The 16,502-nt window shown below is 37.1% G+C and overlaps 1 protein-coding gene across 2 annotated transcripts in view; it reads right to left on the reverse strand.

The window, feature by feature from the left end:
- L3MBTL4 (L3MBTL histone methyl-lysine binding protein 4) overlaps positions 1 to 16,502 on the reverse strand; it is a 436,533-nt gene that overhangs the window by 405,204 nt on the left and 14,827 nt on the right. The gene's annotated exons all lie outside the window — the stretch shown is intronic.

Here is a 16,502-nt window from a genome sequence, read left to right on the forward strand (position 1 = left end):
AACCACCTCAAGGCATTTATTAATCAAACTCCCAAAGGTCACAGATAAAGAAAGGGTCCTAAGGGATACAAGAAAAAAGAAAAAAATAATAACTTATAAAGGTGCTCCAATATGTCTGGTAGCAGACTTCTAACTGGAAGCTTTATAGGCCAGGAAAAAGGGGCATGACATATTCAAAGTGCTGAAGGAAAAGAACTTTAATCCTAGAATATCATATCCAGCAAAAATATCTTTCAAACATGAAGGCAAAATAAAGACTTTCCCATACAAATGAAAACTGAGAGATTTTGGCAATAACAGATCTGTCCTACAATAAATGCTAGAGAAATGTGAAAGAAAAGGATGTTAATGAACAATAAGAAATCATCTGATGGTAAAAAACTCACTGCTAACAGTAAGTATACAGATAAATACAAAATAGTCTGAGAATATAATTGCACTGTAGAAATCACTCATATCTTGAGTGGGGAGACTAAAAGACAAATCTATCAAAAATAATAAGCACAACAAATTTTTAAGAGATAAATGATTTAAAAATATATGAATAGAAACAACATAAAGTCAAAAAGTAGGAGGAGAGGGATAGAGTTAAAGTATAGAGGGTTTTTTTTCCATTCTCTTTGCTTGTTTGCTTGTTGTTCTTTTGTATTCAGTTTAATCAGTTTAAATTAGTTATAAAATGTTATTTGCAAGCCTCCTAGTCATCTCAAATCAAAAAACCTATACCAAATATACAAAAAATAAAAAACAAGAAATTAAAACACATTACCAGAGAAAATAACTTTTATACAAAGGAAGACAGGAAGGAAGAAAGAGAGGACAATAAAACAAGCAGAAATCAAACGACAACATGGCAGTAGTACACCCCTTTCTATCAATAATAACATTGAATGTAAAAGGAATAAACTACCCAATCAAAAGACTCAGAGTGGCCGAATGGATTAAATAAACAAGACCCAACTATACACAATCTAAAAGAAACTAATTTCACCTATAAAGAAACACAAGCTAAAAATAAAGGGATGAAAAAGCTATTCTATGCAAATGGAAACCAAAAAAGAGCAGGAGTAGCTATATTTATATCAGATAAAATATATTTCAAGACAAAAACTGTAAAAAGAGACAAAGATAGTCAGTATATAATGATAAAGGTGTCAATTCAGCAAGAGGATATGACAATTGTAAATATATATGCACACAATATTATAGCACCCAGATACACAAAGGAAATATTAGCATAGGTAAAGAGAGAGATAGACCTCAAAAAAATAATAGCTGAAGACTTCAACACCCCGTTTTCAGCACTGGACAGATTATCCAGGCAGAAAATTAATAAAGAAACATCAGACTCATCTGCACTATAGAACAAATGGATCTAATAGATATTTACAGAAAATTTCATCCAACAGCTACAGAATACACATTCTTCTCCTCAGCACATGGATCATTCTCAAGCATAAACCACACATTAAGCCACAAAAGAAGTCCTAAAAAGATTTTTAAACTGAAAACATGGCTGCATACCATGTATTTCAAAAAAAATTAAATCCATATCAAGTATTTTCTATGACCACCATGGAATAAAACCAGAAATCAATAACAAGAGGATCTTTGGAAACTATACATACACATGGATATTAAACAATATAACCTGAATAACCATTGGTTCAATAAAAAATTTAAAAGGAGCCGGGCGCGGTGGCTCACGCCTGTAATCCTAGCTCTTGGGAGGCCGAGGCGGGCGGATTGCTTAAGGTCAGGAGTTCAAAACCAGCCTGAGCAAGAGCGAGACCCCGTCTCTACTATAAATAGAAAGAAATTAATTGGCCAACTGATATATATATAAAAAATTAGCCGGGCATGGTGGCGCATGCCTGTAGTCCCAGCTACTCGGGAGGCTGAGGCAGGAGGATCGCTCGAGCCCAGGAGTTTGAGGTTGCTGTGAGCTAGGCTGACGCCACGGCACTCACTCTAGCCTGGACAACAAAGCGAGACTCTGTCTCAAAAAAAAAAAAAAAAAATTTAAAAGGAAATTTAAAAATTTCTGGAAACAAATGAAAATGGAAACACAACACACCTAAACCTATGGGATACAGGAAAGCAGTACTAAGAGGGAAGTTTATAGCAAAAAGTGCATACAACAAAAAAGTGGAAAAACTTCAAATAACCTAATAATGCATCTTAAAGAACTAGAAAAGCAAGAGCAAACCAAACCCAAAATTAGTAGAAGAAAAACATAATAAAGGTCAGAACATAAAAAAATACAAACGATCAATGAAATGAAAAGTTGGTTTTTTAAAAAGATAAAACTAATGAATCATTAGCCAGACTTAGAAAAAAAGAGAGAAGATCCAAATAAACAAAATCAGAGATGAAAAGGGAGACATTATATTTCATACTGTAGAAATTCAAAGGATCATTAGAGACTACTATGAGCAACTATATGCCAATAAATTGAAAAACCCAGAGGAAATGGATAAATTCCTAGACACATATAAACTACCAAGATTGAACCAGGAAGAAATCCAAAACTTGAACAGATCAGTAACAAATAACAAGATGGAAGCAGTAATAAAAAGTCTCCTATCAAAGAAAAGCCCAGGACTCAATGGCTTCACTGCTGAATTCTACCAAACATTCAAAAAAGAACTAATACCAGTCCTACTCAAACTATTCTAAAAAATTGAGGAGGAGGAAATACTCCCAAACTCATTCTACAAGGCCAGTATCAACCTGATACCAAAATCACACAAAGACACAACAAAAAAAATAAAACTATAGGTCAGTATCTCTGATGAACATAGATACAAAAATCCTCAACAAAATACTACCAAACCAAATTCAACATTAAAAAGATTAGTCATCATAATCAAGGGGTATTTATCCCAGGTATGCAAGGATGAAACAAATCAACCAATGTGATTTATCATACCAATGAAATGAGGGACAAAAAACATATAATCATTTCAATTGATGCTGAAAAAGAATTAAATAAAATTCAACATCCCTTCATGATAAAAAAAAAACTTTCAAAAACCTGGTATAAAAGGAACATACCTCAACATGATAAAAGCCATATATAACAAACTCACAGCTAGTATCATACTGAATGGGAGAAAACTGAAGGCCTTTCCTCTAAGATCTGTAATAACACAAGGATACCCACTTTCATCACTGTTCTTCAATATAGTACTGGAAGTTCAAGCTAGGACAATCAGACAAGAGAAAAAAATCAAGGGTATCCAAATTGGAAAGAAAGAAGTCAAATTATCCTTCTCTGCAGACAATGTGATCTTATATTTAGAGAAACCTAAAAACTCCTAGATTTGATAAATGAATTGAGTATAGTTGTAGGATACAAAATCAACATACAAAAAACAGTAGTAGTTCTATATGCCAATGGCAAACAATATGAAAAAGTAACCAAGAAAGTGATCCTATTTACAACAGCTCCAAATAAAATAAAATACCTAGGAATAGACTTAAGCAAAAAAGTAAAAGACCTTTACAATGAAAACTATAAAACACTGATGACAAAAATTAAGGAAGACAAAAAATGGAAAGATATTCCATGTTCATGGATTAGAATTATCAATATTGTTAAAATGTCCCTACTGCCCAAAGTAACCTAGAAATTCAATGCAATTCCCTTCAAAATACCAGTGACATTCTTAACAGAAATAGAAAAAAAATCTCTAAAATTTATATGGAATCACAAAAGACCCAGAATAACCAGAGCCATCCTGAAAAAAAAAGAACAAAACTTGAAGCAATCACATTACCTGACTTCAAATTATACTACAGAGCTGTAGTAACCAAAACAGCATGGTACTCACAGAAGAACAGACACACAGACCAATGTAACAAAATAGAGAACACAGAAATATACATGCACACATCTATAATTAACTCATTTTTCACAAAGATGCCAAGAACATACATTGGGGAAAAGACAGATTCTTTAATAAATGGTGCTGGGAAAACTGGATAGCCCTATCCAGATGAATGAAACTAGACCCTTATTTCTTGCCATATACAAAATCAAATCAAAATGGATTAAAGACTTAAATCTAAGACCTGAAACTATGAAACAACTTTAAAAAATTTGGCAAACACTCCAGGACATTGGTCTGGCTATGAACAAACATGTCTTGAGTAAAAAAGCACAGGCAACCAGAGCAAAAATGGACAAATGGGATTACATCAAGCTGAAAAGCTTCTGCACAAAAGAGGAAATAGTCAACAAAGTGAAGAGACAATCCACAAAATGGGACAAAATATTTGCATACTACCCATCTGACAAAGAATTAATAACTAGAATGAATATATATGTGTGTGTGTGTGTGTGTGTGTGTGTGTGTGTGTGTGTGTGTGTATGGAGTTTATACAACTCAATAGGAAAAAATCAAATAATAATATAAAAATGGACAAAAGATCTGAACAAATATTTCTCAAAAGAAGACATACAAATGACCAATAGGTATATTAAAAATGCTCGATATCATTAGCCATTAGAGAAATACAAATCAAAACTACAATGAGATATCACACTCCAGTTAAAATGGCTTGTAACCAAAAGACAGGCAATAAAGAATGTGAGTTAGGAAGTGGAGAAAGGGGACCCCTCGTGCACTGTTGGTGGGAATGTAAATTAGTATAGCCACTATGGAGAACAGTATGGAGGTTCCTCAAAAAACTGAAAATAGAACTACTATATGATCCAGGAATCCTATAGGAAGGTATATATCCAAAAGAAAGGAAATCAGTATATCAAAGAGATATTTGCACTCTCATGTTTACTGCATCATCATTCATAATAGTCAAGATTTAGAAACAATCTAAGTGTCCAACAACAGATAAATGGATAAAGAAAATGTGGTACATATACACAATGAAATATTATTCAGCCAAAAAAAGAATAAAATCCTGTTATTTCCAACAACATGAATGGAACTGGAGGCCACTATGTTAAGTGAAATAAGCCAAGCACAGAAAGACAAATTTCAAATATTCTTTCCCACATATGGAAGCTAAAAATTAAAACAATTGATCTCATGGAGATAGAAAGTAGAGTAATGGTTACCAGAGGCTGGGAAAGGTAGTGGGGAAGGGGGATAAAATGAAGATGATTAATAGGTACAGATGTATAGTTAGAATGAACAAGATCTAGTCTTCGATAGTACAACAGGGTAACTACAGTCAACGATAAGTTATTGTATATTTTTAAATAACTAAGAGAGGAATTGGACTGTTCCTAACACAAAGAAATGATAAATGCTTGAGGTAACAGATACTCCAATTACCCTGATTTGATCATTACACATTGTATGCCTGTCTCAAAACATCACATAAATATATACAGCTATTATGTACCCATAAAATTAAAAATAAAAATGTAAAACTATTATTTCAAAGTTCTTCTACATGTTAAGACATAATTATTACTTATTATATAAATTAATTTCTAATCCTCTTAAAGGCAAGAATGTTTGCCCAACATTACTTTCAGAATACCCTTTCCCAGTCCTCTCCAAAAGGCCACATGAACTCAATTTCTGTATGGTCCATCTGCCAGGCCCTCAATTTCTAATATTATCTTTAGGGAAGCACCAAAATCTCCAATCTTCTTTCAGCCGGCTGGGATGTGAATCTGTCTCTACATTTGAGGCATGGGTAAAGGCATAAATACCCAATATAATTCATTTCAATGAGCAATTCACAAGTACCTAGCATGCAAAAGCCCCAGAACAAGCCCCGGGGGAATATAAGGATTTCCTAAGGGCTCTTTCAGTCCAGCGGGAGAGATAAGCCACAAAAAGGCAGACATGCTGAACAGAACTACAGACAGCACACCTGCAGACAGGAGAAAGTGCTTAATTGCAACTTGGGGATCTCAGCTTTCCTTGAAGAAACTGCATTCAAGTTGAGCTTGAAGAAAAAGAAAGAGTTTAGCAAGCAGAAAAAGGCAAAAAGCATTTCAGGAAATGTGAAGACTGCAAGCGAAGACATTACAAGGAGAGCGTAACACCCCGGCACAGATGGCATGCCATAAATGTCTCGGGAATCAGTGACGGGCTGGAAACACGCAGCATGGGCCAGGAGCGACACGACAAGGTTCATCCGTGCGCTCAGCTGTTTCACTGAGCACTCGCTGCGTGGGAGGCACTGTTCTGGGCACTGCAGTGAGCAAAGCAAAGTCCCTGTCTTTGTGGAGCTCACATTCTAATCAAGGACAGAACACAAAGAAATAAATACGTAATATTATCCTAGGTAGCGGTAAGTGCTAAAGTCAGGGAGGCCTCTCTAATAAGGCAGGATTTGAACACAAAGCAATGAGGGAATGAAAAAATGATATATCTGTATGAAGAATGTTCCCAGCAAAGAGAAGGGCAAAAGTCCTGTGGTGGTTACTCCTTAACCTAGCTGGCTTCAAGGAACGACGAGGAAGCCAGCGTGCTGGAGCAGGGTGAGCCAGCATCTTATCTCCAGGTGAGGAAACGTTTATTGAGACTTAACCAAGGTCCCCTAACAAGAGACAAGAGCTGGGTTTATTTGTCTGATTCCAAGTGCATGTTATCCAAGTGGCTGAAATCCACCAGGCCCCAGGCAATGCTGTGGATCCTGGAAAGGACTTTCACTTTATCATTAACGAAGGAGAGTGAGGCTAATGTGTTCTGAGCAGAGGAAAGCCCACAGGGGCCCCTCCAGACAGCAAGGGTAGAAACAGGGAGGCGACTTAAGAGTCTGGAGTGGTGAGCCAGGTAAGAGGCGATGGGTTGGGATGGGGAGCAGCGTTGGAGGTCAGGAGAATGAGCCAGATTCCAGATGTGTTTCAAAGGCAGAGCAGCCAGGACGGGTGACCAATTGGAGCATGGAGAAAGAGAAATGACTCCAAGGTTTTAGGCAGGAGCATACTCAAGAGAAAATAAGGCTGGAAACACAGTTGGGCCTGAGCATAGATCATCTACCAAATTAACGTTTTGGGAGCCACAATGGGACAGTGAAACAGGATGTCCTCACCTGAGGATATTACCTTTCTGTGCTACCATTCCCTTGTCTATAAATGAAGTAAATGGTTAGATGTGTGCTTCTCAAACTAGGATATTCCTATGAGCACCCAAATCATAATACAATCTCACAAATCTTTCTAGAAAATTAACTATATTAACAGACTCAGAAGTAATTTGTATTTACTAGTTAACAATTATTAAAACAAAAAAAATTTGGTATGAGGAAATACTGCCTAAGTATCTACATAAAGTTAGCATTTATAGGAGCAGAAGCATATTTGCTCTTGATCGGCATTTGTCACACTTTGATGGAAGTGTTTGAGAAGTTCCAGTTCAAATGGTATTTCTGAGCCCTCTGCTTTGATACTCTGTTTGAAACACGTTTTGTTTTCAACTTTTAGAATTGTCTAGCGGGCAAAACACAGAAGAGGTGGCTGTGACAGGTCAAATCTGTTAACTTCTTCACAGTGTGCAAGGGCAGCCAGGAGGGGCGGGGTGGCCGTGGGGGAGGCAGGGACAGGCAGGGTGCAGAGCCCCCAGTCCCCACAGGTGTGGAGCATAAAGAACCAGATAATTCCTATTCTGAAAAGAAGAAGAGATGAAGTACTATAAAGATAATTGTCATCTTTCCCCTCAAAATGTCAACAGATAGTATATAAAAATTGATAGAACAAAACATAGAGGTATAGGCACACTTCCTAGATTATGGAGGCTTACAGGGGCAAATCAAATAGCCAATAGGTGAAAAGAAGCTCAAATTCCCTAGACTGGAGGAAACACACATTAAAACAGGAATCAGATATCCTTCTGTAACCATCAGAACTCCCCAAAAATGAAAGAGCTATGACTAGAGATGTGAGTGGCAAGGCACTTTCTTACATTGCTGGTAGAAATGAAATATGATTTTAGAAAGCAATCTGAAAAGATCTATTAATATAAAAATTATACACGCCCATCATCCCAAGGATCCACTTCTGGGAACCTATGCTACAAACATAAAAGCATCAGTATGCAAGACAAATGCATCATGGATGATTATCTGGCATTACCTGAGAAGAAAAAACTACTGAATAATACTGCTGAATAAGATGAGAATGGCTGAATAAAAAATGTTCATGGATGTATCAGCATTGCTTGCAGACAAATTTTGAGAGGAAAAAAGTTGATGCCTAAAAATATGGAAATTTCAGAACAAATTATGGTGCATCATCCCAGCACAGAATATCAACAGGCTTCCCAAACAGTGAAGTAGCCTGTCCCTGCTGAGCTCAGAGGACTGCTGTGTGGGCAAGTGAAGTCCAGTGGAGCCAGGGACACTGTGTGGGCCAAGGGGAAGGAGAGGAGGAGCGACAGGCTAAAATAGAGAAAATGAAAATGTACACAGAAAGGTAAGCATGCAATTACCTGGCTAAGCAAAAATGTATATATTGGGTTGTGTGTATAATTAATAAAAAGTTTGTGGATTTTTGTTTAGTTTAGATTTTCTTTTTGGAACCAGATCAATAGCTCAGAAGTGGAACTGGGGGGGCCAGGCCAAGGCAAGTGGACACCCCCTATGTTCACAGGTACCCTGGGTCCGCCCAAACAGGCTGCTGAAGCCTAGGAGATGCCACAGGGCAGGCAGGCCCAGGCAGGCGGCAGTGGGCAGTGGCCCTTAATGGGGCACAGCCCGGGAGGAGTGAAGAAGGAGGGGAGGCAACCAGAAGAAGGGCTTAGAACAGAAAAGAGGATGCCTCTAGGGAGTGGGAGAACTGGGGACAGGGAGACCAAGGCAGGAAGCCTTTCTGGATTCTCATTTGTCATAAGGTGTAGGTATCACATTGAAAATACTAAATTTTTTCTAAATAATCAATGGACCAAAGATAATCATATAGTATATGAATTATATACATTAGCTCTTTTAGATATGCAACCAGATTCTCTGTCCACTGTCTCATGCTAGCTTTCTCTGACACTGCTGGGACAGAGAGCTTGCCCCAAACTGTAATCCGGCCAGAGGTAAAGATGAGCCCAGCTCACCTGACTCCTGCTGAGTCCGGGCCCCTTGACTCAATTTTCTGCCACCTAATTCTCACAGGGAGCATCCGGTGGACACATTAGGAGCAGATGAAAAGCATGCAATGCCACTCCCACTAATGCTCCTGACAGAAGTTCACACGTAACCATGCCTACCTCGTGGGGACCTGTTCCAACAGCTTTCTGCTTGCTAACTCATGATATTCTCACAATTGCCTGCCCTGCCCGAGAACACTCTCACACCAGTTGCATAAGCCAAAAACCTTGGAGCCCCCTCTCTCATCCACATCCAGTCGGTCAGGAAATCCCACTGGCTCTACCTTCAAAATACACCCAGAATACAGCCACTTCTCACCCTGGGTATCGCTACCACCCTAGTGGGAGCTACATCATCTCCCACCCAGATAACAATAATCCCCTTCCTAGAAGGTGCCCCTCAGCCTATACCACAACCAGGGATTGTCCTTAAGTACAAGTCCATCCCTGTCACCTCTGCCTGACCCTGGCCAGGGTACCCCTCACCCCTGCCCTCACGGTGAACACAGAATCCTCACATGGCTACAGAGCATTCCCACCCTCCTCCTGCCCTGTCCCTGCTCACAGTCTCCTAACTGTCCCTCCACCAAGCCCATACACCCTCTGGCCACAGTCTCCCCAGACATTGTCCACTTTGCTACTCTCTCACCTTCCCTCTCACTACCCTTTCTTTTTTTTTTAACTTCAGAATATTATGGGGATACAAACATTTTGGTTACATGAATTGCTTTTGTACAGTCTGAGTCACAGTTATCAGTGTACCCATCACCCCGATAGCATACACTGTACGCATCACGAGTGTATTTACCTATCCCTTCCTCCCTTCTTTCACCTGTTTGATTTATATTGAGTTTTACTACCATATGTGCACAAGTGTTGAACAATTAATTCCAATTTAATAGTGAGTACATGTGGTGCTGCTTTTCCATTCTTGCAATACTTCACTTAGAAGAATGGTCTCCAATTCCATCAGGTTGCTACAAAAGGTTCACCATTTTCTTTATGGCTTAGTATATTCTATGGAATGCACATACCACATTTTATTAATCTACTCATGTATTGATGGGTACTCGGTTTGATTCCACATCTTTGCGATTATAAATTGTGCTACAATATATGTTCTAGTGCAAGTGTATTCTTGATAAAATGACTTCTTTTCCTTTGGGTAAATACCCACAATAATGGAATTGCTGGATGAAATGGTAGGTCTACTTTTATTAATAGTTCTTTCCATAAAGGTTGCACTAGTTTGCAGTCCCACCAACAGTGTATAAATGTTACTTTCTCTCCATATCCACACCAGCATCTGAAGTTTGGGAACTTTTTGATAAAAGCCATTCTCACTGGTGTTAGGTGATATCACACTGTGATCTGAATTTGCATCTTCCTGATTATTAGAGATGTTCAGCATTTTTTCATATGTTTATTGGCCATTAGTCTATCTTCTTTTGAAAAGTTTCTGTTCATGTCTTTTGCCCACTTTTTAATGGGGTTGATTTTTTTTCTTGCTGATTTGCTTGAGTTCTATGTCAATTCTGGTTATTAGCCCTTTACCAGATATATAGCATAAAAATATTAATGTTTTCTCTCACATTGTAGGTTATCTATTTGCTCTATTGAGTGTTTTCTTGGCTGTGAAAAGCTTTCTAATTTAATTAGGTCCCATTTATTTATTTTTGAAGTTGCTGTGATTGCCTTTGAGGTTTCCCTCATAAATTCTTTGCTGAGGCTAATATCTATAAGAGTTTCTCCAAAATTTTCTCCTAGAATTCTTATAATTTCATGCCTTAGGTTTAAGTCTGTTATCCAGCATGACTTAATTTTTGTGAGTGCTGAGAGGTGGGGATCCTGTTTCAGTCTTCTACATGTGGCTATCCAATTTTCCCAGCGCCATTTACTGAATAGGGATTCTTTTCCCCAGTGTATGTTTCTGTCTGCTTTGTCAAAGATCAGATGACAATAGGAGGATAGTTTCATATCTGGGTTCTCTGTTCTGATCCATTGGTCTATGTCTCCGATCTTGTGCCAGTACCATAATGTTTTGATAACTATAGCCTTGCAGTATAACTTAAAGTCTGGTTTGTTCTTTTTGCTTAAGGTTGCTTTGGCTATTCGGGGTCTTTGCTGCTTTCATACAAAGTGTAGAATTATTTTTTCTAGCGAAAAATGATGTTGGTATTTCAATGGAAATTGCATTGAATTTGTAAATCACTTTGGATAATAGAGACATTTTAACAGTGTTGATTTTGCTGCTGATCCGTGAGCATGATGTTTTCCATTTGTTTACGTCCTCTGCAATATCCTTCCTCAGTGTTCTGTAGTTCTCCCTATAGAGGTCTTTCACCTCCTTGGTTAAATATATTCCTGGTTATTTTATTTTCTTTGTTGCTATTGAGAAAGGTACTGAGTCTTTGATTTGATTCTCAGCTTTACTGTTGTTAGTGTAAAGGAATGCTATTGATTTGTACACAGTGATTTTGTAACCTCAGAATCTGCTAAATTTATCTTCTGGAATTTATCAATCCCAGGATATTCTTGCCAAAATCTTTGGGGTTTTCACATCATCAACAAAGAGTGATTGTTTGACCTCTTCTTTTCCCATTTGGATACTCTTGATTTCCTTCTCTTGCCTGATTGCTCTGGCTAGGATTTCCAGTACTATGTTGAATAGGAGTGGTGACAGTGGGCAACCTTGTCTGGTTCCAGTTCTAAGCAGGAATTCTTTCAATTTTTCTCCATTCAGCATGATGTTGGCTGTAGATTTGTCATATGTGGCTTTTATAATTTTGAGGTATGTTCCCTCTATGCTTATTTTGTTAAGGGTTCTTATCATAAAGGGGTGCTGAATTTTTCAAATGCTTTTTTTCCATCTATTGAGAAAATCATGTGGTCTTTGTTTTTCCTTCTTTTTATGTGGGGAATCACATTCATAGATTGGTATACCTTGAACCATCCTTGCATCTCTGGGATGAAGTCTGCTTGGTTACAGTGGATTATTTTTTTGATATGCAGCTGAATTCCATTTGTGAGGATTTTATTGAGAATTTTTACATCTATATTGATGAGGGCTATTGGTCTGTAGTTTTCTTCTTTTGTTGTGTCCTTTCTTGGCTTTGGTATCAAGATGATATTGGCTTTGTAGAATGAGTTAGGGAGGATTCCTTCCTTCTCAATGTTATGAAATAATTTCTGCAATATAGGTACCAGTTCTTCTTTGTAAGTCTGGTAAAATTTTGCTGTGAAAACATCTCATCCAAGACTTTTTTTCTTCGAAGATTTTTTATTCTTGCTTCAATTTCGTTGCTTATAATTGGTTGGTTCAGTTCTATTTCTTCCTGATTGAGCCTAGGGAGGTTGTTTCCTCAACATTTTCCTAGGGAGGTTGTTTCCTCAACTTTTCCTAGGGAGGTTGTTTCCTCAACATTTTCAAGTTTATGTGCATAGAAATTTTCATAGTATTCAGACATAATATTTTATATTTCCATGATATCAGTTGTAATATCTCCTTTTTCATTTCTGATTGTTATCAAGGTCCTTTCTTTTCTGTTTCTGGTTAATCTAGCAAGATGCCTGTTGATTTGGTTTATCTTTTCAAAGAACCAACTTTTTGTTTCAATAATTTTCTCTATCATTCTTTTGTTCTCAATTTCATTTAGTGCTACTCTGACCTTAGTTATTTCTTTTCTTCTGCTGAAGATTTCTTTTCTTCTGCTGGATTTGGGATTGGTTTGCTCTTCCTCTTCAAATTCCTTGAGATGATTCATTAGGTTGTTGATTTGTACTCTTTCTGCCTTTTAGATATAGGCATTTAAAGCTATGAATTTTCCTCTTAGAACCACTTCTGCTAAATCCCACAGGTTTTGAGAACTTGTGTCCCCTTTGTCATTTAGTTCAGAGAATTTTTTGATTTCCATCTTAATTTCTTCCTTGATCCAATAATCATTCAGCAGTGAGTCATTCAATTTCCATCGTGTGGAGTTGAGTGTTTCTGTTGGAATTGACTTCTAATTTCATTCCACTGTGATTCAAGAAGATATATGGTATAACTTCCATTTTTTAAAATTTATTGAGAGAGGTTTTGTGGCTTAGGATGTGATCAATCTTAGAAAATATTCCATAAGCTGATGAGAAGAATGTATATTCAGTAGTTTGGGGGACAACTAAAATATATGTTAGGCCCATTCGTTCTAGAGTCCTATTTAAGTGCATTGTTTCTTTGTTTATTTTCTGTTTGGAGGATCTGTCCCATTCTGTCAGTAGGATGTTGAAGTACCCAGCTATTATGATGCTGCTGTTTATTATTTTATTTAGATCAAATAGGGTTTGCTTTATGAATCTGGGTACACCTGTGTTAGGTACATAAATATTTAGGATTATTATGTCTTCTTATTGAATTTTTCTCTTAACCATTATATAATGACCCTCTTTATCTTTCTTTACCTTTGTTGATTTGATGTCTATTTTATCTGCTATAAGAATGACTACACCAGCTTTCTTTTGATCTCCATTTGCATGGGATATAGTTTTCCATCCCTTCACCCTAAGTCTGAATGAGTCCTTTTGGGTTAGATGTGTTTCCTTACTACCCTTTCAACACAACAGTCTGCCCTTAACCCAGCACTGTCAGGATTTTTTATCCTATGTTACTTTTATTTTATTTTTCCATAACATTTGTCACCTTTTAAAATACTAAATAATTCACCTATTTTTTATATTTATTGGTTATTAACAGCCTTTCTCCAACTAAGAAATAAGCCCCATAAAGGACCTTCACCCATTTTGTTTAGTGATGTACCCAAACAGCCACAACAGTGACTGATACCTACCAGGAACCCATTAATTATTTGTGCAATAAAGAAACTAGGAATTCTACACCAAATACTGAATATGTCAATTTGAAATAATGCCAATATATTTACATAATATATCAATTTTGCAAATCTACTAAAAACAAAAAACAACCCCTAAAACAGAGAGAGAGATCCTACCTCACCACCAAGAATATAAACTGGCCTCAATTCTCCCATACTAGACTATTTTTAATTTCCTTTAGTGCACATCCATGGGACTAAATGAGATAGAGGATCATTTGCTTACACAGTTTACAAATGTAATCTCATAAAATAAATGTATCCTCCCTTCAATACACAGAAGAATATAGATCATTCTTTAAAGAATTATCTCAATATCTTGACATATATATAGATATCTTGCTCTAATGTCTTGTTCCACTTCTTTATAAAACATAGGAGACTGTTACTTCAAGAATCACCTTCAATATGGATACATGATCATTATTCATGAACAGACAGCCTCGTTTTTCCCAACATGTGATTCGGTAGGTCGGCTGACCTCTATCTTATCCCTATCCATCATATTCTGCTTTCCACATATTTCACCAATTATTCTTCCAGCTTCTCTTTGCAAACATGACCAAAATAGCTGATGGAGCAATATATACTATTTTGGTATATATACTGACAGATAAGGGGGGAAAAAGGAGGAAAGCGAACTTTCTTTTATTTTTGTAAGTGTATTATTAGTCAATGATGTGTCTGACACAAAACTTGTGGCATGTGTGCCTAAATACACAATTTACTGATCTCAGCACTCAAAATATGCACTGCAATATGTTTGATGTATTAATTTTAATCATAGACTCAAAAAATATAATCAGTAGTAGCAGCATTTGAAAAACTGAGGTAACTTTCATTTTGCGAGAAGTAAAATCATAATCAAACACTGTAAAAACTGAGACATGGCTATCACTGTTGATCCATAGCAGCTAAATGCATTACCATATCACATGGGTATTCTATATTCAGTTTTTTCTTGATTATTTTATAATTTAACTCCCATAGATATTATCTACAATAAAGAAGCAGAAAAGAACAAAACATTGTAAAATGATTTCTTTCCCAAAGCCTTATAATTTAAGTATCGAGCAAGACCATTATGTGAACGCAAGCACTTCCAGGACTAAAATTGGCATATTCACAATGCATATTAAAGAATGTTTTCTCTGTCCAGTGTTAAAAAAAAAAACAAATAGACTAAGAAATAAAACACAACTTTGATGTTTTTATAGGAATAAAGCTAGTTGACATTCTAAAACTGAATTTTGGGTATTTAAGCATTCACTCATGAGAAAGATCTCCCAAATGAAAATTCTGAGCCTCTTTTTTTTAAAGATTAAACCACTCCTTTAATATCATTTGAACAATTTGTAAACAGTTACTGTGAAGCCACATGAGTAATCCAAAGCCTCAAAGAGAAACGATCACACAGATCAGTTTGAATTCTTGACTATACCATGTTAGACTGATCACTGGAGACCTCAGGCTCTGAGGAGGAGGCGTCCCCAGAGGGGTTGGCGCTGCCCCTTCTGCAGCCCAGACCCCCAGCGGTTCGTGTGCCACCGCCCAGAGGGTCTGGCCAGTGCTTGATGCATCTTGATCCATCAGAATAGCCCAAATCGCTCCCTCAACAAATAAGGTTCAACAAGGTGTGGATTTCATGTACAAGTTCCATCAACTAAGAAGGAAGCACCCTGTGATCACATGGAAACCTGCCTGGTAACTCAGACAGGCAAAGGCAAACAGTGACTTTCCTGAGAAAAGAATGTGTTTACTTATCTTTTGGGGAATAAGCACAGCATTTCTGCAGAGCATAGCTAAATATGTCACCCATCTGGGGCAATATTACCATCATAAAAGTGTTTCTAACAATGGACAGTCACGTTGACAGGTACTTAACAGTAGCATGTCTAATGTTTTATGTTTAGAAAATCACATGATTTTCACAACAACCCTATTGTCATCCCCATCTTACAGCTGAGAAAACTGAGGTGCATTAACTGAGCCGCCTTCATTCATACAGCTATAAAAGGATAAACAAGGCGTGAAAGCTAGGCAGGGCATTTTTTAACCTTTGTTTAACTCAACAAAGATTCAAATGTTTTAAGTGTAAAAATGAATGTTTAGGAATTCTGAGAAACTAAACAAAAAATGCTGATAAAGCATGAGCAGAGAAACCAAATACCTAACTAAGATGAAACTCAGATGAACTGAGATACCAGAGAGGAAAAGGGTACAGTTAGAAGCAGCACTAATCAGACAGAAGCACCAGGACAAACTGTCAACAAGCCTCATCAACAGGGAAGACATGGTGTGCATTTCACATCTCTGAACATGCAATGCAAGAGACTGGGGGACAGTATTAAAAACCGCAAATAAATGCAATATTTTATTTAGAAAATGATTAACAGCCTACATTATGCCAAGTACAATAAGCTGAGAAAACTAGTGTTGACTGCTGTCCCTTTTTGTCTAAGCTATATGTAACTGGTTTTTCTTCCAACACTTGTTAATAAAAAAAAAAAAATCAAAGTACCAGGACAACTGGACATCTGACCTTTATTTTGAATATCACTGTCCAAAG

Source organism: Microcebus murinus, chromosome 17 (assembly GCF_040939455.1).
Source record: "Microcebus murinus isolate Inina chromosome 17, M.murinus_Inina_mat1.0, whole genome shotgun sequence".
In the NCBI taxonomy this organism is placed as follows: Eukaryota; Metazoa; Chordata; class Mammalia; order Primates; family Cheirogaleidae; genus Microcebus; species Microcebus murinus.